Genomic DNA, 23,635 nt, shown 5'->3' on the forward strand with positions numbered 1-23,635 from the left:
TTTGCAATACCTGTAGCTATATTTCGTTTCAGGACTTGACAATCATGTACATAATGGCCTAGTTGTTTACAGTAATTGCAGGTTCCTTTTACAGGAACTGCAGAATCACCAGAATGTGTCACACCCTTTTTGTGACCATCTGCTGGTACTGTCTGAGAAACTAGCATTTTCATTTTTGTATCCTTCATGCGTCTATGCTCGTGTTCTTGTTCATCCCTAATTCTATTGTGATGATACTGTAACATTTGTAGCATTTGCGACGGAGTGTTACTTTGCCAGGTACTCTCGAATTTCAATATTCTATTCTTCACTGGAGGCAATGCATTTTCCACTAATTTTGTCACAAATAGATGTGGATATGAGTCACTACTTGCTTTTATACCACTATTTATACCAAAACATTTTTCAAATCGAGCATAATAATCACTTGTGTCTTCATCTTGCTTTTGTTTACAGGCTGTGATTGCACCCCAATCTTCCTTTTTTGTAGTTAATAAACGTGGCAGTACCTGTACTAGTAAACCTGGTAATAGTTTAACTTTATCCCCGAGCCCTGAACCTGCAGCTCGGCCCCTTTCTTCCTCTGCTAATGCTGTCCAGTCTATCTTTTGGTCTCCCACTTCCCACTCTTTTTCTTTCAGTTTTTCATATATGCCAGCAGGCAAAAGCACCTTTAATATCGTCATAATATCAGGAAAGGTGTACTCTCCCATCAGTAACATGTCTTTAATTTCTCGGTGGAAACCCGCTGGGTCTTTGTCATGACTAGGTACTACTTTCTTCATTTCTAATAATTCCATTTTTGATATGGGTGTGTAAACAAATACACGGTGAAACTCATTGTCTTCGCCTTTTATTGGGTGCACTTCCCGTAAAGGATTTTGTCTATCCATGTAGTACGGTGCTCTTTCTCTGGGGGGCAGGGAGAGAGAATCTGGATTTACAAAAAGGACGTACTGCTTACGTGACACTAATATCTCTTTAATTAGCTTGTTACTAGAACCTCTCCATCTGTACGTAAGTAGTTCCGTTAATATATCAGGTAAAGGACCAGGGTCAGCATGTTGGCTCTTATATAATATGAGGAGTTGCTGAATCATATAGATTCCAGCTAAACGTTGTTCATCTGTACTGAGGTTGAGAAACGTGTGTGCTACGGTCTCATCACCGTATTTTTCAGGACTAACAATCCAATGAACGGCTGATCTGGCTAATTCTTGCTCATCCATGGAATCGAGGAGGTGGTAACCTCTTCGTTCTCGTAGTATTTTATCTGCGGCTTGAAACGAATGTTCAGGAGATTTCAGATTTATTACAGGCGTCGGATACGTTCTGCTATTATTTGGACATACAGAGTGTATTGGATCAGAAAAACATCTAGTATTTTCACAAGATCTTCCTCTGCCTACATAGGCTATTGTCTCTGACTGTCTTGCAGAGTTCCCTGATTCGGACACTTCATCTTGCTCAAACTCGTCTGTTCCCAATCTCTCTTCATGAATACGCTCTATTTCTTTACGTATTTTCCGGCACATGGCTATTATACAATTTTGCTTATCGTGTCTCCCTTCTGATATATTCTGACTCCATCTTGTAAGAATAAGCATTGCATTCCGGTCTACCCCCGGACGATCTTGATTTCTGATCACACAGTTTATGAGGAAACGTAACAGTTCCCCCTGTATCTCTACTTTCTGGAATTCCATAGCTCTGTTAATACATCCTGGATCTCGTCCTGTTTGAACAAAATGGTATATGTTATCTAGATGCGTAGTCATTCCTGGTAACCTTGCTAAATACTCTGCGGCTCGTCTGATACGTAATGATGCCAGGACCATTTCGTCCTCTTTACCGACCACGGGGTCATATCTACAATTTACAAGGAGTTCCTTAAGCGTACGTTCATTTACGAACTTAGGTGTACGTGAATGTGCTGACTCTTGAAAAACAAGTTTATTTATTCTAGGTGGTGTAAAAATACTGCTAGCACCTCCCGTGGCCCCATCTGGGGCGTCGGGCGTGAATGGATTCGTTGAACGTGACACAGCAACTATGGGTGTCGATACCCCTGTAGAGTCGACTGCGGAAACAGATGCGGAAACAGATGTGCTTGCCGATGCTTGTATCGGGACTTGCTGTTGCACGGGGACAGATACCTGATCCTGACGTTGAACCCCTCCGCCAGACGGTCTATGTGGTGTGGCGTTAGCATACTCGGGAGCTGCATCGTCTAGATATGAGGAAAGAAAAACATCTTCTGCGGTTCTGGGATGCCCCTTTGGATGTACCTTAATTGGAAATAACGGGGGTGGCAAGTCTTTTGGCACCTCCGTAACAGCCTTAGGTAGTCCTTCGGCTAGAAGGGGATACATACCATTCATAAGAGCATTTCTTTGTCTATTTACTTGTTCTGATTTCACTCGGATACCTTCCTCAATTAATAGATTTTCTTGAACTTTATTTGAACTTTCTTTACTCCTCTCTTCTTGTCTACGTGCTTTTTCTGTTCGTCTATGAGATTCTTTACGCCATAACTCAACAGCGTCTTTCTGTGACTGTCTGACCTTTCTTTTCCATAACTCTTCCTCCACTTTCATGATGCACTCTGCATCCCAGGTTCCCGCTATGGGCCACCTTTGACTTTCCGGTAATCCTTTGGTATAATCTACCCATAGATCAAGAAACAATATGGCATCTAAGCCATGTTTATGGTACATGAAATGTCCTGGAGTGTCTCTAGGAGGAATAGGAACTGCTTCTTCAAGCACCCCTTTTCTGGTAGTAATCTGTCTTAACTTCGAGAAGAGCGGCATATTGACAACTGACCTGATACTTACTCTTGAACTTACTTAATACGAGAAACACAATAATGAACAGTGAACAATAAACAGTCATTCATACCACAATATGCAAGACATTTTCTGAATACTTTAAACATTAAACATTAAACATTATAACAATGATCGACAATGATGACAGTCTGCTTAACTAATCACCACGCTGAATTCTTGACAATAACTGAATACTTCGGAATACTTGATATACTGCTAAACAGTACATATACACTGCTAAACAGTGCAGACCGGATTTGTGTACCCAAATCCGTCTTGACCGGCACAACCTATGTGCGCGTCAACACGCCTCCTCGGCGATGGTACTCACCGAGTAGCTCCTTGAAACGGAAGGCCTCAGAGAATGGACAGGACTCGATAACTGCGGACATCGGACCCTCTGGACGTCGGAATTTCGGAAAACCTGGTGGGCCTCTGTATACCTCGGATCTTGCTCTCTCAGCTAGGCTCTGGTCGGGATACTTCGCACTTCTCACCGCCTCGTCTGGGTTGATTGCAGCCTCAGTCGCCCCCGCTTGACCGGAGGGAGCTTACAGGAAATCCTGCTGGTACGCGTTTATGGTCCGTCCAGCTGTGGCAGGAGACCGGGCCTGCAACGCACCGCCGGCGCGTGAGATGAGAAAGTGTCCCTGTTCGGGCGCCATTATGTGGTAAATAAAATAAATATTACCGGACTGAATTTCATGCGGAATCTTAAATTAAAGTAAATAGCTCAAAATAACAAGAGGCAGAATCCGTGGTATAAGAGGTTTCTAATGGGCTTTATTCCATTCAAAATGGCCGACTCGAGTCGCGGCCCTCAGGTTCCGTCACCACGAAGGTTCAGGAAGTGAAGTACAATAATTTATTAACAGACATGTATTTTTATAATAAGTACATTACAATGAAACGAATGTAGAAGGCGTAACATTTGATAAGAAAAGTGACGTGACAGTGACATAATCGAAACTAGGCGTAATAAGGAATAAAAGAAACATGATTGGTTAGAATTATCAGACATAGGTGGATCTATAAGATAATACTTGGCATAGATGCGCGCGCGGCAGCATGACGTGTAATTGACGTGCAACTAGGGGGTGAAGGGGACTTGACATTTAGCTCTACATGTGGAGACGAGAAGTCTGGGGTCAAGTCATCCTAATCCCAAATCATATCTAACATCCTATGTTTAAAGAACTATGTTATCCACAAGGAAGAGACTCTCGGACAGAATCTATTCTATACTGACTGTGTGCGTGTACAAGCGTCTAAGTGTCTATATGAGATGCGAGGGGCAGAAAACTTTCCATGGCAACAGGGCTATGAATCACTTGCAGGAGGACGGAAAGGCTGAGTCCTTTGCTTGTGAGCTAAAGGAAATGTTTACCTAAATCACTGGACAGGAATGCATCGGCTGGAGAGCAAAATAGATAATTCGAAGGTGAAATACAACTTCTTGGCAGACAGGCGAAAACTGGCCGAGGCAGGCACCGTTAGCTGCACAGGGAGTAGGACAAAGTTCATGGATACAGATGCGAGCTCAAGCTGAAGCTGTCAGAGACAGAGAGCAGGGAAAGGCTTTGAGGACAGAATCGGGCCTACTTGCCTGAACTGTAAAAATGGAGTAACTTAGTCATATAAAGTCGGTGGCCTTTCATACTTAGGAATCGGATATCCAGCCCATTGATGGCGGATCTGACAGAGAACATGTTGACGGTAGACACACATATGTTTGCGTCTTAGAAACTGGAACTGGAGGGAACATACATGTACTTGTAACATGCATATAGAACCGTTGGGGTCCAAGATAGGGGACATAACTGATCAGGAAAATCCACATTTCCACAGTACTGCAAACGAAAAAAGACGGAAACTTAGCGTTTATTTAAAAAGTTGTATTGTTATATCAAGGGGATAGCGAATTCATATCCTACCAGGTAGTGCTTGGTGCCTGTAACTGCCAATTCGTATTTATATGGGAGTCAATCCTGCCGTAATTTCACAGCTGTGTAATAAAGTAAACCGGAGGGTATTATGTATTCATTAACCTGTATGTTTTACACATCATTCTTACTTCATTTATAGATCAAACTCGCAGCCATAGTTCATTTGTTTTATCTTTCATCGTAGGAACCTAATCAACTGCTAAACGATATCGGGTTAGCAATATATGTTATTGTTTAAGAAATAGATTGCTGGATCCAGCATAAAATTGGATAAGCATGACTAGCAGGCCATGCGGCTGTGGGAGCAGGGCTCCTGGTCACTTGCTCAGGGCAAAAGGGGAAGTAGGTAGAAGTAGAAGTAACACTGCCAGGGCCACTTGGGCGGGTGCGTGCAGGGTGCCTTTGACCCTTCGTGCGCTCAATGGATTGCCATGTGAAAGCTTCAGGACAAACAATGGCTGCAAGCTCGGGGTCGAAGATTCTTCATGTGCCCCCACCATTTTGGGAGGTAAATTGGGTAGTTGGAGGGTGAGTATGTACCCAGGAGTTGGGCACAGGGGGCCGCAGGGCGCCGGTCGACTTTTGGTCTTGGTAAATCTTACCCTCTGTTGATTGTGGTTGGGGGGTCCCTGGTTCTGAGGCTCCAGGCGTCGTCATGAGTGTCGAGGTGAGACCTTGGGGGCCGGATTCAGGGTCACAGTCAATGGGGGGGGGGACGTCATCGGTGTCTTTGTCCACTCCGGCACAGGCCAGGCTTGGCCGGTGCAAAGTGTGCAGGGTTTGCGGTTCCGGGATGATGCCAGGGGTTAGAAACTTGCTTTGAGCAGACCTACTGCTCATTGGACTCCCAGATGATCAGAGTCACAAGGTAGTCAGGTCCTCCGGGGTTTGTGAGGTTGCTGGCCACAAGTGGGTTCGGGAATTGGCAGGAATAGGTTCAAGGGTCGACAGGCCGGTAGGGCTGGGGCCAGAGCAGTTGGTGTCTACCTCTTCTTAGCAGCTGCACGGCAGGTTTTCTTTCTTCTTGCTCTTCTTTGCTTTTTCGGAATCTGGAGAAGGAAGGTTTAGGGTGCCTCTAAATACTAGGTTTAGATGCGTTACAGGTAGGTACAGGGCAGGGACCAATGGGTCCCTGCCCTGGGGTGGGTACACACACTATCCTGCCACTCACCTGTGGGAGTGGGCCAGTAGCCTAGTCCTGATTGTGCAGGGCTTCCCATCTTCAAGATGGAAAGCGCCCGGAGATGGGCTTCACCTCGCCTCCCCCACCTGAGGGTTGGGGTGGGCAGGCTGGCACATCCCCTGTCCTTATTTTGTGTTTCCTGCCAGTCTTCCCGCCAGAGTGGGGGTCAGAACCAGGGGGGGCAGTTTTCTGGGTACAGCAAGTGGCCTGGAGAAGCTCACAGAGTCAGCATGCCTTTGAAGCTTCCCCCTGGCCATCCTAGCACCTCGCCCAGGATGTGCATTGTTGCAGGCCCAGGAGAGCGGGGGCTCTCCACCCTGGGGTCCAGCAACATGTCTGATGTGTGACAGCCTAGGCAGCCTCCAAGCCCAGACGTGGATTATAGGTTAGTTGTCAGGGGGCATCTCTAAGATGCCCTCAGTAGTGCTTTGTACATTGAATCACACACTGGCATCAGTGCAGGTTTGATGTGCTTAGAAGTTTGATACCAAACTTCTCATTCTTCAGTGTTCCCATTATGGTGCTGTGGAGTTCGTGTTCGACGAGCTCTCTGCACCATATACTCTTAAATGGCAGCACTGCACTTACAGTGCCAAGGAATGGACCTGAGTACTGTAGGTGCAGAGGGATAATGCTGCTGAGCCCACACCACTGGCAGAGGGCACCCAGCTATAGGGGTGGATGATGTATGCCAGGGCAGTGACAGGGATGTGTGCCATGTCGACTCTTTGTTTTGCCTTGTACCCAGACACTCTGCCTGCAAGGGCACTGTGTTTGTGTTAGGGTACAGGGCTTCTAAGGGTGTCACAATAAGTGCTGCATCCCTTAGAGGCTTTCCCTTGTCACAAGGCCCTGGGTACCTAGGGTACCATTTACCAGGGGCTGACATGTGGCCAGGGTTTTCCAATTTTGAATTTTAGTGTTTAGGGAAGGAACATAGGCCCTGAGCACCTGATTGGCAGGAGTCCAGGGCACACTCAGTCAAAGTCCATTCAGCAGTTTAGCAAAAAGTGGGGGAATACCATGCAGGAAAGATGGCACTTTCTCACATATATGTCATACATGTCGGGGGGTCAGAGTTGGTATATTGCTAGATTGTGCTATCTGATCAATGTGGTCAGTGCAATTTGGCCCGTGTAATCTCGTGGGACCCCCTGTGCCCCTTCTTCACTGTCTGACTCTGGTTGTCTCAAATGTGCCGTCATCGCAAGTGTTATTTAGTTTGGCCCACTGTGCCCCCTTCTGCCAAGTTTAGTTGTATTGCTCATTTACATTTCTTACCCTGTTTTCAGACACGTGTTTTTCAAACCGCCTCCGCTCTCCCTTCCCGCCACAGTATCCCCTGCTGAGCCGCACAGCAACACGCTCATTCATACCACCCACATGCCAGGCTGATCCTCCCACCTCCCCTTCCACTGGCGTACATCCACGCCGGGTCCGCGCAAAGTGCAGGAACATCCTGGGCCCGCAAACGCAACTGCACACGTTGCCACTACGATGCTAGCACACTCAACGCCCTCAACATAGGATGATCACACACCTGCTTCCTGCCCGGAACAGAACGCACACAAGGACACCTCTCCAGCCGGAACTGCATTGTCACCAGCATCCAAACTGCAAATCCACCCACTGTGTTGGAAGCCAACTACCTCAGAGGCATTGTCCCCAACACCCGCCACGGACGCCAACACACAGGTGAACTCTGGGACCTACTCAACTCAACCTCCCCAGACATGGTCTCCATGACAGTGACCTAATTGTATGCCTCCTCGGAACACTACCTCGCAATAGCCATCCTGTGCAGCTACAAGATCAACCACAGGAACCGCACCAACAGAGTAGGAGTAGGAATTGCCATCGTCAACAGGAACACTCTCAGAGTCTCAACCAACAACAACGACATCCTCATCAACGCTGAACACCTGCACTTCCAGATCCACGCCAATCCCAACACCACCCTCAGAGTAACCCATGTCAATAGAGCCTCCAGACCCCTAACACAGTTCTGCAACTCCATCACCAACTTTGTCAGTACAGTACACACGCCCTCACATCCACAGACTACATCCTTCACGTTGAGCTGAACTTCCACCTCGTGTACATTAACGGCACCGTATCCACCCCCCTGATCGACACCCTGGCCAACCTCGGCCTCATACAACTTGTCACAACACCCACCCACCACAACAGCCACACGCTTGACCACATATTCTCTGCAAGCTCCCACGTCTACTCCAACCACACAACCAACCTCCACTGGAACAACCATCGATGCATTCCATAAAGACACCACGCGCCACCACCCCCAACAAATCCACTGGCACTGCTGGAGCAAAGTCACAGAAGCACAGCTAACTAGCATCCTTGCCTGGAGCACAACCACCGATACTGACTCCACCGCCCAGAACCTCAGACAAGGGATCGGCGACTGCGCCAACACACTCGCCTAGATTAAGACGCACTCCAACAGACACACCAGAAGTAAGCCAGCTGGTTTAATGCCGAACACCAGGCCTCAATGCCAACCTGCCATGAGCTAGTGAAGAAATTGCACCGTGAACAGACACTGGACAGCTACGCAACCCACAAAGATGCCACACGCAGACACCATCACCTCATCAGATACACAATCGGGCCTCATTCAAAGACCGCATTGCCAACAACGCACACACCAGCTAAGTGCTCTTCAACCTAGTGAAAGAACTCTCCAACACCAGCTCCAACACCATCCCACCTTTGCAAGACCTGTGCAACTCCTTTGATACTTTCATCCATCGCAAGGGTGCAGACATCCACGACAGCTACAACACCACGACTGCCACGAATAGCATTGAGACCTCCATCCCCACGGACCCCATACGCACCAAACCCCTGCTCTCCTGGACCAACATAAACAACACAAACACAATGCACATTTAGTACAACATCCACTCCGGTTCAACATCAGACACATGCCCACACCACATGTGCTCCAAAGCCAGCCCCACCATTGCACCCCATTTACAGATGAGCATCAATATCTCCCTCGTAAATTGAACATTCACATAGAGATGGAAGCACGCTGATATCAACCCCTTACTCCACAAACAAAAGACTGACCCCAAGGACCTCCTGAACTTACGTCCCATCTCCCTGCTACCATTCCTGTGAGGAGTCATTGTGAAGACCATCAACAGACAACTGACCCACTAACTTTATGGGAACAGCATCCTGGATCCGTCCCATTCACGCTTCAGCAGCAACTCCTGCAGCAAACTGGACTCATCTCCGCCACCAATGACATAATGCCACGGATGGACAACAGTGAAACAGCAGCACTTATTGTCCAGGACCTGTGATTTGCCTTCAACACTGTCTTGCACCACACACTATGCACATGCATACATGACACCGAGATCCGAGACAAGGCTTGTGACTGGACAAACTCCTTCCTCTACGGCAAAACCCAGTCCTCCCACCTCCACCCTTCCTCCTCAGAGTCCACAGTAATCTTCAGCGGATGACCCCAGGGCTCATCCCTCACACAACATTGTTCTACATGTACATGTCACCACTCGCACATGTTACCCGACTGCACAACCTCAACATCATCTCCTACGAGAACGACAGCCAGCTGATCTTCTCCCTCACCATGGCCACCCTCACTTACACAACCAAACACCATGTAGGACTGTAAGATGTTGCTGAGTGGAGGAAGAACTGCCAACAGGATATAAACATCGGACAGGACAGAAATGCTCATCCTCGAATCCACCCCCTCTGCCTGAGACATCTCCTGGTGTGCGTCCGCCCTGGGAACAGATCCAACACCAACCAACCACGCACGCAACATGGGGTTCAACATCAACTCTACTCTCTCCATGTCAAAGCAGGTAAACACCGTCTCGTCCTCCTGCTTCATCACCCTCCAGAAGCTTGTCAAGTTCTACAGGTGGCTTCCCACCGAAACATGGAGAACAGTCACACAAGTTGGAATACGGTAACACCCTCTATGCAGGAGCCTCAACCAAACTCTAAAAACGACTTAAACGCATTAAAACACCTCTGCACGCCTGTTCCTCAACATCCCTCGCCGACAGCATATCAAATCCCACCTAGGAGACCTCTCACTGGCTCACCGCCAACAAGTGTATCACTTCCATACGCCAGAACCAAAACACAAGCCACTCCACAACACCGGACATGCATACCTCAACAGACGACTCAGCTTCTGCACCCCAATCCAGCAGGTCCACTACGCTGACATTGCAATCGCCACAGTCCCCTGCTTCTGGAAAGCTAACTCCTGCGGAAGATCATTATGCCACCTCAACGCAAAGAACTGAAACACTCTCCCCACCCTCATGCGGCAGGCACAGCACATTCTAACATTAATGAGACTCCTCAAGAACGGGATTTCCAAGCAGTGGCAGACTCCCACCCCCCCCCCCCGCTCCTTGAGACACTCACGGGTTAGTGGTGCACTTTTAAGATGTTGTCATAGGAAAATTAGCTAGATTGCTTTTGCACATACACGGCCATCTCACTGCCTATCCGTGTACATTGATTGTATTAGCCTTGCTGGACCTTCTTGTGAATTCACAGCCCCTTACTTATTGCCTTAGTTAAATACTTGATTGTTCATGGAAACACGCACCTGTGTGATTTAAGGGAATTTATTTACAAGACAAGGTTTGGAATGGACCAGAAGTGGCCCATAGGACATGGGATTGGAAGGATGCCCGTTGGAGTAGCAGTCCATTGTGAGTGACAGAGGCGGCTTTTGCAGTACCATTGTCAATGAATAAAAAGGAGATTTGCTGTAGGTCAATGTGTGGGTCCAAGCTATGTGTTGGTGGACATTAGCAGACAGTGGGAGAGGAAGGTCAGTGAAATTATGGTATGTACAATCCGACAGGCCTTTGTACATCACTGCTAGCTGGACTTGCGCATTACCATGGTGGCAGTTTCATCCTCAGATTTGTCCGATGATGTGTCATGTGTCTCAAATGTGGGTGGTGGCAGCAGCACTGTGAGGCACAGACACATCAGGGTGCGGAGCTGAGGATGTGGATGCACAAGCAGCAGATGTTGTTGCAAGACCTTGGGGAGGTAAAGATGTCATATGGAGGAGCATGGCCTGCCATGTCCATTCCAGATTACGCAGGTGTTGCGCCGTGGCAGCCATCTGTTGGAGCTCCCTCTGCTACCTGGCCTCCATTATCCCTGACAGTCGGGATAATGCAACACAGACACTCCTGGATCTATCCTGCCGGGACAGTGTGTCCGCTCTCCGGATCAGGACCCCAGCAATGTCATCCAGGGTGCGTTGGATGTTATTGAGGGGTGTGTGGATGTCTGACATCCTCTGCATGTTGTTGTCGAGGTGATTCAGACACCCACTGAGCTCCTCCAATTTGGCTGCCAGGCGCTCCAAGCTCACCCGCACAAAGTCCCGTGTCTCCCGTTGGACCTCAAGCACCATGGTGTGAAAGGCCGCATATGGGTTGCCTGGGTCCTGGGAGGCAGCTGTGATGGGAGGTGCTTGCTGCTGGGTGGTTTGTGCAGGGGGTGGGCTGGATGCAATGCTGCTGGGTAGCCCTGCTACTGGAGTTGGTGTGTCGAAGGAATTGAGGAGACGCTGAAACTCATCCACATTGATGGTGGGTGTTTCCAATGAGTCATCGTGGCGGAGTGGGTTGTCCTGCTGTCCAGAAGGTTTTGTCGCTCTCTCTGATATGTTCATGGGAGATACAGTTTAACAGTGGAATCCATGTATGGGCATGCATTATTTGACTTAACAATCAGACTGAGGGAGACTGTACATTATAGATATTTTGTACAATATGCATGATAGTTTCTGGATGGTGATTATTTCAGAGACATCACGAATGTGAGGGTGTACTTGTACGTAATATCACAAGTTGCCTAGGTGAGAAATGTGTCTTGACAGTGTCTACACACAAATGCTACCTGTTGTGTCCTGGTTTGTGTTATGTGACTAATGCAGTCCGCAAAACCTATTAGGCAATGTTGATGTACTCAGATTAGTATGTGTGTGCACTGCATTGTGTGATGGTGGCACCTGCTGCCTTTGTTTAGCTGCCCCTTGTCCCTTTCATGAAATGGGCCTTTGACTTCTGTGTATGGACAATGCAGACATGTGGAAATCTGTGTGGATTGTGTGTCCTTGTCAGAGTTGTGACACTTGTGCATAGTTGGTCATCAAGTGTGTTGTTCACATCAGGGCTTTTGTGTACATAAGGTTGTGACAGGGTGTGACATGCTCCCTTGAGTATGTGTTCCACACTCCGCAACATCAGTGAGGTGTCCTGCACCATGTGAATCTCTTTGTCCTGCAGGCATGCTATCCATCATGCCCTATCACATGCATTATCAGTGTGGCTCAAGGACTTGCAGCTTTGCAGGGGCTTGCACATGTGCATGTGTTTAGTGTGCTATTAGTAATGTGTGAAGAGTGCCCACTTTTCTCACATTGGCAATGGGAGCCCACTTGGGGGCATGTTATCATGGACGGCCATGGTGTTATCAGCGCTTTAGCGGCAGGAAACCTCTGCTACAAGCGGCAAAGATGTTCTGGAAAATATGCTGTATAGAACTCCAGGAGAAGCACATGTTCTGGTGTGAACATGAGTTTTGATTGGAATTCTCTGCAGCATGTTATCAGGCACATTATCACCACTTTGGTGGCAGTTTCATGCAGCTGAAGTGGCAATCATTTTAAGAAAGTCCTTGATTATATACACCGTGTTTTTTCTACAAAGCTGCACTGTGTAGGACACATGTGCCTCTAAGTCGCTTTGGCTCCTTGCGATTTGTGTTGTGTGCATTGCGTCCGTCATGATTAATCTTGCTTCCTGCACTTCTTTTGGATTACCCTTTAAGAGTATGGTGCAGCATGTATATCAATTGTTGTTGCTGTCTGAGCAGACTGTGTCCACACCCATTACCCACAGATTTGGTCCCACATGTGGAGTGTGTGTGGCAGTGGTGGGCCGTTTTGTGCATCATACCAGGCGCTGACCTTCTAGACTCTGCATGAGCGCTTTGATTTTAGAAGGGGGGACTACATACTCCATGCAGCGATCACAGCGGATATTCGTGCGCATTGTAAAGGGGACCAAGCAGGACCTGAGCTTTCTTTAGGGTGCCAATACATATTGACAGCAGCTGTAATGTTTAAGGCAGTCACATGCCTGTACATGCGCATGGGTATCGTGGAGCTGTCCCCTTTGGACATACTTAATTGAAATGGGGGGTAGATGTAGGGAGAGAGATACCGGAAAGGGCTTGTGCTGAGATTGTAGAGTAAGCATGGAGGTGCACCAGGCACACCCGCTTCCAAAGGCTTATTTTTAATGTTTTATATCGCCTTACCTCACACCGGCAAAAAGTCAATGCATGTTTCTACACTGACTCATAGGAATGCACAAGGGTTCGGGAAAGAGGGGGCACACTTCCCTCACATGATTTGGGGGTGACCACTTTGGGCTACTTATTGGACCATAGTGATGACACTATTGAAGGTGTTGACGGACAGGGAGGTAGATCTGTCGTAGGGGCTTGTATCCTACATTGCTTCCCACACACGGCTCAAAGTGGGCTTGCCACAAGTTTATGGATAGGGGATTATTAGTGGCCATGAGGGGATATTACAATGCACTGGGAAGCAAGTGGGGACACGAGTTTAGATCAATGAGAGTGCGAGTTCACCAAATGGGCAGAGTGTGATGGGATAGTTAGGCTACTACTGGTCAAGGGTACGGTAAGCAAGGGATCACTTGAGGCGGCTAGGGCATGGGACCATTTCTTTGGACCAATGGTGGACGAAGACAGCGAGAGCGATGTCAACACTGAGCCAGGTGAGCTGGTACCAGGGTAGGGCCTTTATAGCCCATAGATGTAACCATTCAACACAATTGTAGACATGCATGATGGGTGAATCTAAAGCTGCAGCCTGTATACTGTGTTGTTAGTGTTTACCTTCTGGATACCACAGATTACGCACTGCTAAGGCTATCAAGGAGTACAGAGCAACATGGGTAGTGACATGCCTTAAGGGAGTGTGAAATAGACTTTCGGATGGATTTGTGATGATGATATTTGTTTATATGGCCTGTGTTGTAAATTGGTTGTTAATCCCCTTTTTACATGGTTCTTAATATTAAACGTAGTAGAGCAGACATGTCATAGTAACAAGCCAAGGATCCTATGCTCAGAAAATTTAACATCATAGTGAGGGGAGAGGGACTAGGGGCCATATTATCAAGATCAGCGTTAAAATTATCGCCACTAAAGCGGCGGTAATGGGCTTGATGATATGCCCTTGTGAATTCCCATAGAAGTTCATGTTCTGGTGTGAACATGGGCTTCTATGGGAATTCTCAAGGGCATATTATCAAGCCCATTACCGCCACTTTAGTGGCAGTTTCCTGCCGCTAAGGCAGCGATAATTTTAACGCTGATCTTGATAATATGTCCCTAGGTTGGTGCGATTGTTAGATTTGAAGATCTAGCAGACATGAAGAGTTTTTTAATTTGCAAGAGAAAATAGTACATGCCATGCGTTGACGTGGGGCAGGGGAGGGTGGTGGGTATTATGGACAGGGATATGTGTGAATGCAGGTAAGTTGAGTTTGGATGACTGAATGGATTTCATGGTGCGCCCTGCATTGCATTTTGTAATGGAGGGCACACGACTAAGGGGCATATTATCAGGGACAGCATTACAAATTATCGGCACTTGAAATGGGCAAGATGGCGGCCGCAACTGTGGCCGGTTAAGCGGGTGTTCTCCACCTCCGCAACCTTCATGAGTTAAGCAAGGCGTTCTAATGCGGATGATGGCGATATTTCGTACCTGAAAGCTCATCGCGGACTGTGGATGTGAATTGCGGATTCTAGGAAAAAAAAACATTTTGCAGGCTTCCTTAAAGGCTTAACGGCTTTCTTAACCGGCTCCCAAACGCTGCCTTCAGGGATACGGTTGTTTATGCTGTAGCGGGTTTTGAGCTTCGCGTCCACCCGGTGTGAGCTGCGGGATCTGCTGTGACTGCGGCTTTGCCTCACAAGGTCTGCTTGCTATTACAGACCAGCGAAGGCTATGGCAGGGAAGAATTTACATCTGCGAGCTGGGCGCAACAGAGGCACTGCATATTCCACGGGCACTCCGGTAAGAACGCGGCAGACGGCCGTGGGAGAGAAGTCAGTAAATAGGGTGGGAGACGGCTCCAACGATTCCAACGAGGTTTTGGTGAATCGGCAGGAGGCTAACAATGTGCCTAGTCTGTTGGTAGAGGTGGCTGGGGCGGAGTATACAGCGGACTCAGGACACCATATTCCTGCAATGTTTAAGGTTAAAAGTGCAGTACGAAAGGAACGAGCCTTAACTAATGTAACTGGCGAGCCAGCTATAGCCGCGGTGGGAGAGCAGCAGAATATGGGGGGCCAGAAGCTCAACAACTCCCTCCGGCTATCCTGATTCCAGCTAACCCAGGCAGTGGTATTCTGGGTGATGTAGTCCAGGGAGGTTTGGATAAGGCAGATATCGAGGTGGAGGAGGAAGCGCACCAGTTGATGCAGGCTGAAACCACACGGATGTTGAGAAAACCAACTGACCTACCAGACAAGGTCTCAACTACGGAGGACTTTTTCTCTATATCCGACAGGTCCTCGGTTAACAGTGCAGTACAGGACTGGCTGGAGGCGGCTAGCTCGGAGGTAGAGGAAGAGACCCCTGAGGGTTCTGTGGAGCCTTTGGAGCAACACGGCAAGGCTGTTATGAGTGGGACCGGGCTAGGCTCAGAAGTATCCTTCATATGGGATGAACAGAGCTCACCCAATTTTGCTGGGACTATTATACCAGCTGAGGTTGTCTCAACTGTTAAAGGTCAATTAGGTGAAAAAAAACTAGCTCCCGGAGAGATTACTTTAACTACGATTTATGATTTAATTATGACGCACAGAGCAGAGACACAGGCTGGTTTAACTCGTACTCAGAATGCCTGCAAACGATTGCAGAATGCTGTCAGAAGAGTCGCTGAGACATGCTCGGATGTAGCTATAAGGATGACTGAGGCGGAGACAAGGATTTCTACTTTGGAGGATGAACTAGGAACCCAGAAGGAGATTGTGAAGGCCATTAAGGCATATAGGGATGATCTTCAATGGAAAGTAACTGATCTCGAAAATAGGTCAAGGCGCAACAACCTAAGAGTGCTGGGTGTGCCGGAGGGAAACGAGGGATCTGATCCAATAAAATTTGTGGTCGAGTTGTTTTCGGAAGCCTTTCCGGAGTTGGGACACTGGGAGTGGCAAAGGGAAGTCCAAAGGGCACATAGATTCCCATTTGTACAGAAGAAAGGGCAAGTAGCAGACTTCCCTAGGGCTATTTTGGTCTCATTGAATAACTTTCGGGTGAGAGAAGAACTGTATGATTTAGCTCGACCGAATAAACGGAGAAAGGCTAAGGGGTGTGAATTCTTTGTCCGCCCAGATTTTTGCCAGTCCACAGTCGAGCAGCGTTGGAGGTTCAGGCAGCTAATTCCAATGTTCCAAGCCAAGGGAGCACAGGTGTTTCTTCAAAATCCGGCTAAATTAAAGGTGGTCAAAGGTGGCCATAGTCTGTTTTTTACATCGGAGCTCAAGGCAAAAGAATATCTCCAGTCAATTTAAGTTTTCCTCTTCGCATATGTTCTACATATTGTATTGTATTGATGTATTCTATTGATGTTTGATATATGGTCAAGCTATGTAACGGATTGGATTAATTAGGGTGAGATATGGTCTTATTAGTGATTGCATTAGCAGTTGTAGAAGCGATTGAATAATGACTGTATGGTGACTCGAAGGGCGATTATCGCTGAAGAACAACCCTTTTTTTTCCCATTAGCATTAGGATATGTTTGTAAGTTGTGGAGGTGGAGGCGTGGGCACCGAGCTTTCATCACTAGGGAAGAGTTTCCCAATGCCCTATGAGAGGGGAAAGGGGGGGTTGGGGGGGGAGGGTTGGGGGGTTGTTGGTGGTGGGTGGTAACAGATTCAGCGAGGAGCGAAGATTTCATGCTTTATGTTATTTGTTTCAGATAAAACAAGCAGGTATCACTGGGCAGACAAGTTGTTGGTTTAGAATTATTCTGTTTGAAAAATTTTACTGTACAAATTATCGGCACTTGAGTGGCAGAAAACTGCCGCTTAAGCGCCGATAATGGGCTTGATAATATGCCCTGTGGAATTCCAATAGAAGTCATTGTTCTGGTGTGAACATGGGCTTCTATTGGAATTCTCCAGGGCATATTATCACGCCCATTATCGCCGCTTTAGTGGCAGTTTTATAATCAAGAAACATCTCTATTATTTGAACGCCGTCTCTGGTAATATGCCCCATAATCCGTATTTTTGGTGTGACATTGCATGTGTTGTCAGTATGCAGACTCACTCATTACTTTCTCATCTTGCTGTACACAGTGCTGCATAGCATGTACAGGCAAGGGGGCATTTTTGTAGTACAGGCATGAGGTTGTCACAATGTCCCCCTTGCCTCATCACCACACTTATCCAAATCATCTCCAGAAGGCCGCAACTCCCATGTGCCAAAATGAGTATGCAGTGTGAATGTGACTGGTCACGTGAACGAGTAAGCATGCCAGCGACAGGCTCAGCAAACCTGCAACATTGCACATGTGTCTGGCTCGTGTGCAAGGTTGTGTGTGGCCCTCCAAGTCACTCTTGTTGGCCACGCACATCCTTGCACACAAGTCAGCCATATGTGCTATTTTGCAGGTGTGCTGGTCTTGCTGTTGGCATGCTTACTCGTGCACGTGATCAGTCACATTCACACTGCATACTCATTTTGGCACATGTGAGTTGCGGCCTTGTGGAGGTGATTTGGATATGGGTTTGTAATGGTGCAAGTGGTGCATTTTGGCAGTATGATGCGTCTCTATGTGACGTGGCATTTTGGTATGTGATGTGGCACTTATTTTGAGGTCTGATGATGTACCTGGACGGTGTTTTTCTGACGTTTCAGTGCACATTTCAATGTCAGTGTGTCCGTCAAAGTGTTTCTAGCAATGTTTATGTTGGATCAGTTGATGTGTGTCCTTGCCACCATGCACAGGGCTATCTGGGACCTGAACCACAGTGATTGTGGGTATGCAATGCTATTTATAGTACATGTGTGCCATTGTGGCCATCCACCCCCGTCCCCCCACTCCATAGTTTGTATTCACCCTGTGGTTGTGTCTGGTCACCTGCAGCAGTGTCCCGACTCGGCACTCCAACCACCGTCTCCTCGGTGATGACTTGCGCCACCATTTCCTCCTGCTTATCCAGCTCCAGCAGGGGCCCAGGGCTACCACCTCCAGTGGCCATGGCTGCCCTCCGGTTGGCGGCCATCATCTCCTTAGTGTTCTTTTTGCTGTCGTTCCAGCACTTCTTTACCTCCTCCACGGTCCCCCTCTTCCTCTCTCCCACAGCATTGACCTTTGCTGTGATCTTCTCCCAGATCTGTTTCTTCCTGGACAATGGCACTGTCCTCCGGATAAAGAGCTCCTGCTAGTGTTCAGCCTCCAGGCCATACAGGACCTTTTTCTCCTGGTGGCTGAACCTGGGGCTCCTCCTCCTCTTTGCCTTCCCCTGGCTCTCTCCCTGTTCCTCCTGGCTGGCTGTGGGGTTTGCTGTGGTCTCCGCGCTTGTCCCCGCCAGGGCCGGACTGCCTACCGGGCGTTTTGACATGCTGCTGAGCTGGGGGCTGATGTCACTGCGGTGGGGGCTAATTTCGTTTATGGAGACCTGTGTGTGCTTCGAAATCAACAAAGCAAAACGAATTTCGTTAATCACACGCAGGTCCCCATCAACGAAATCAGCCCCCAGCTCGGCAGCATGCCAAAATGCCCGGTAGGCAGTCCGGCCCTGGTCCCCGCTTCCTCCATGTCTCTGGTCTCTTCTGGGTTCTCCATTTTGTTTTTCTTTTTTTTTTGGGGCCTGCTTGGGGGCCTTTTATAGTGCATTTTCCTGCTTGCTGCGTGCAAAATGCAGGCCTGTTGGCAATTGTAGGGCTGATTTTGGAGATAATTGGCTTAGCGTGACTTTTCAAGGCTTAGCGTGCGTTTTTTATCGCCGGCGCTAAGATTTTATCGCCATCCATTGGCGCCGGAACTGATTGTTATCGCTGGCTAGCGGCGCCTTGTTAATACGTCGCTACTGCGGCGATAAAAAAAGGACTTCGCCGGCAATAACATTTTTAGTGCTAACAGCGCTTAGTGATAATTATCGCTATTTGTTGTTGATATCCCCCTAAATCACCTGAAAGTAACCCCTGTCTTAACTCTGCAACCCATAAAAAGCACAAACACAAATTGGAGTCTGCCTATAATCAAGATACATCTCTAACTTCTGTCCTAACCAGCAATCTTAGTTCAGATAAAATTACAAACATTGAAAATGAGGTTGACACGATAAAACGTACTATTCACCCTGAATATAAATCAAAGGAAAGCTTTCTAAATCAGGAAAAAATTATTAAACTTCTCATGACACCCAGAATTGTCTCTTCTGAACTCCACTCAAATTGCATCATTGGAATTGAAGCTCCCATGTTATCATCAAACAAATTAATCAACTCTAGTTACAGGACTTACAGCATTGCTAATTCTTTATACGAATTGGAGAATCACCTCTGCAATATTTATTCCCTGACTTTTTCAATCCAACTCAATACCAAAAACCAGCTTTCAAAATTGAGCCGAGACTTGTAGGTTAAAGCCCATTAATCACTAATACAACACGAGCAGCACCCTGAAAAGCATCATGGGAACTTCTGACAAAGTAGTTTCAATATAGCAAACCCTACTGTGCCTACAATTTAGTAGAATTTACAATGTGAAAGAAAAGGTATTCCAGCCAAAAAAAGATTGGCGATGGCTGTCCTATGCTTTTTTTGCCACCCCACACACATGATTATATGACCGATTAGTAAATCATTTGATATATTCTCAGTTTTCTTGGAAACTACTTTTTTGTTCCTGGAACATAAGAGGCTTCTCTCAAAGGAAATCTGATATAATCGACTTCCAGAGAAATGCTGATATAGTTCCACTGCAATAATCCTGATAGGACGATGAGTTCTCTTCAGTCGGATACATTGAATACCCTAATTTGGCAAGAACAGCAAAAAAGGGGCATCAAGGAGGCGGCTTGTCAGTATGTATTTCTTCTCGACTGACACTGAAATGCGGCCCCTTTGTCTTGGTCATTCTATTGACACCTGAACGCTCCTACGTAACCAATCACTGTTGCTCCTCTTTCATCTTAGCATTAATGAATCCTTAAAAGAAAAAAGAAATTCCTAGAAGGGTTATATTAGACTTAATATGCACACCCATATGCTTTTTGATTAATAATCGGAATGTTTATAGGTAAATTTACCGAAATTAATGCAAATCTGACATTTTGCTCTTTATTTTAATGCAAAATGTACCTTCGTGTCAATTTTTAATGCATTTTGGGTTAAAATGATGCAATCAAAAGCATCAAGAACAAAAGGCTCTCACGAGTAACTTTTTTATGCGAATGTCGCATTCGTGGTAAATTTTTACCACAAATGTTGCATAGTTATAGAAAGTGGAGTCATGGCTCAATGTTGGGAATTTCGCATAACAGCACAGGCATAACTTCTAAAATGCTAAATTCCCGTACATATGTGATACACCAACTCAATTTAAATGATGCCCAGGCCTAGATCGTTAATAACGGGATTTCATTACGAATTGGATGGCTGACCTTCTCTAGAAGGATTAGATTATCCTACAAGTGTATTATTGAGAGTTCCGAGGCGGCACTGTACTTCAGGGAGTGGCTGGAGTCGGCGGTGGAAAGGGTAGCCCCTCAGAAGTCACTGGGTACCAGGAGAACTAAACCAAGTGCGTCTTGGTACAACGCAGAGCTCAAGACCTTGAAGGCCACATGTAGAAGGGCGGAGCGGTCTTGGAGGAAGGATTATAGCGTGGAGGGTAAAGCACATTATAATAGCACCCTCGCAGTCTACAAGCATGCGATAGTGGCAGCCAAGAGTGCCTATTTTTCTGCCAAAATTAGGGATGCCGGCAACTCGGCCAAGGAGCTGTTTAGAACTATAACAGTGCTGGCTAAACCTCCCCAGGACAGCAACTATCGACCGGACCAAGAAATGTGCCAAAAGTTGGCAGTATATTTCCAAGAGAAGGTCCAGGTCATATATAATGAGTTCAGCAGCTTGGGTCACAGCCTAGAATCGGGAAAGGTAGGGCCGGATTTGGGCATGAGGAACGACATAGAACTCAGTGAGTTTGCCTCAATTACTGTGGAGGAAACTCAGAGGCTGATCCTCTCAACAAACTCAGGATCACCTCTGGATCCTTGCCCCCCATCTGTGGTCCATTTGGCCGCTGACTTGATAGCGGAGGAACTGTCCCAGGTAATTAACATTGCAATGCGATCTGGGCGTTATCCGTCTTGTTGGAAGAGGGCAATAATTAAACCTTTATTAAAAAAAACAACATTAGACCCTCTCGTTTTGAAAAACTATCGTCCAATCTCTGCCCTGCCCATGGGGGCGAAGATTCTGGAGAAAGAACTAAACCGTGCCCTTACGGCACACTTGGTAGCCCATGATCTGCTCGACTCATCTCAGCACGGTTTCCGTGCCCAGCACTCCACGGAGTCAGCATTGTTGATCGCAGCAGAAAATGTACGGGCTATAGTAGACCGCGGAGGTCGAGCAGTATTGGTGATGTTGGACCTCTCGGCGGCCTTTTGATACCGTTAATCACAAGGTGCTGCTTCGAAGGCTTCAGGAGTTTGGGGTCCAGGGTAGGGCATTGGCACTGTTAGCCTCCTTTTTGGATGGCAGAGATAACAGTCTGTTATGGGACGGCCTGCGGTCAGACCCGTTCCATTTACCATGTGGTGTGCCACAAGGCTCCTCTTTGTCCCCCACGCTCTTCAACATTTATGTAGCCCCCCTGGCCAAGCTTATTAAGGCTCAGGGCTTTACTGTGATCTCCTACGCTGATGATTCACAGCTTATAGTCTCGGCTGGTGAAGAATCAAATGACACGGCCAATAAGTTTCATAGCTGTATGTCCGTAATCATGAGATGGATGCGAGAAAACTTCCTTAAGATCAATACAGAGAAAACGGAAATAATGGAATTTGGTCCGGGAAGTCCGGTATGGAATAGCTCCTGGTGGCCGGCGTAGGCAGGTGAATGTCCCTGTCCTGTGCTTAAGGTCAGAAACCTGGGAGTGGTATTCGATAACCAACTTAATTTCTCTGCACATGTCAACAACCTTGCCTCCTCCTGTTTTTACTTAATCAGGATACTGCGGAAGATTTTCCCTTTTATTAATCCAGATCTCCGCAGGAATGTGGTGGTAGCTCTAGTGCTGTCCAAAATGGACTATTGTAACGCAGTACTGCTAGGATTGAATAAGACCTTGCTCAAAAGACTGCAGATCCTGCAGAATGCGGCAGCTAGACTCCTGCTGGATGTCCCCAGGGACCAGTCTGTTGCCAAGGGAATTGAAGCGCTGCACTGGCTTCCAGTTCAGCAGCGTATAGAGTTCAAGGCGTTATGCCTAGTCCATAAGGCGGTCTTTGGGGGGGAGCTCTGGAAGTCCAGAAGCTCTTCAGCCCATATCTCCCGGGGCGGACACTGAGATCATCTTCGCAAAGCTTGCTGAAACTGAATCGTGTCAGAAAAGCCAGATGGGGTGGTAGAGCTTTTTCCTTTCAGGCGGCTTGCCTGTGGAATGAGCTCCCTGGCTTTGTGAAACTTACGGAGAATCACCAAGCTTTCAGAAAACTGATAAAAACACGGCTGTTTGATACGACCAGGGGTTAGGTGGATCGATCTCTCTCTATGGACCAGCGCCAAGACGCCTCGGCATTCGTTCGCGCTTTATAAGTGATGATCCTATCCTATCCTATCCTATCCCACAGCAGACGCAAACAAACCGAAAAGAGAGAATTTAGGAAAAGCATTACACTATGTATGACACTTATCAGGCCTGAGAGTTATGAATGGCAGATTTTCATCAGGTCCATCCATAGCTTCAAGACATATTTTGGTAATTAGACATGCAATACTGGGCAACGCTTTAGCTAGTCTGTCGATATTCAGCTCCATTTCCAATCAAAATGTTAACGTACATCTTGAGCCAGAAAGCCAAAAGCTTGTATGTGCGATAAAAGTCTGACAGAGCCTGCGTTCGATTACTGAAGAAATTGTTCCAATATTGAAAATAAATAGCTAATAGAAGTGGAAAAAATCACAACACTGATCTAACTAATTTTATTAGTACAACTATCAGGCTTGGGGCTCCTCATGGCTGTCCTGAAACTTGCAATAATTGGTATAGCAAAGTTTTCAAGATGGAAAAAAGAAAGCTGATTAGAGAAATAAGAATTACGATCAAAACGCTTTTCAGTAGCTTCAATCCGAAATGGTGCAATAATTAAAGGAAAGATATAAAAAAAAACTATTAGATCAGCAAATAATACGAACACTACAAATGATGGGAAACTCAGTGACAGCTGCAAGAAAAAAATATATATATTTTCGGTCATTTATAAACAAACATAATTCTTCTCAAGGAAATACTATAGATTTTACAGAAGAAGTGAATTGTTTGACC

This window comes from Triturus cristatus, chromosome 5_1, assembly GCF_964204655.1.
Source record: "Triturus cristatus chromosome 5_1, aTriCri1.1, whole genome shotgun sequence".
NCBI lineage: Eukaryota > Metazoa > Chordata > Amphibia > Caudata > Salamandridae > Triturus > Triturus cristatus.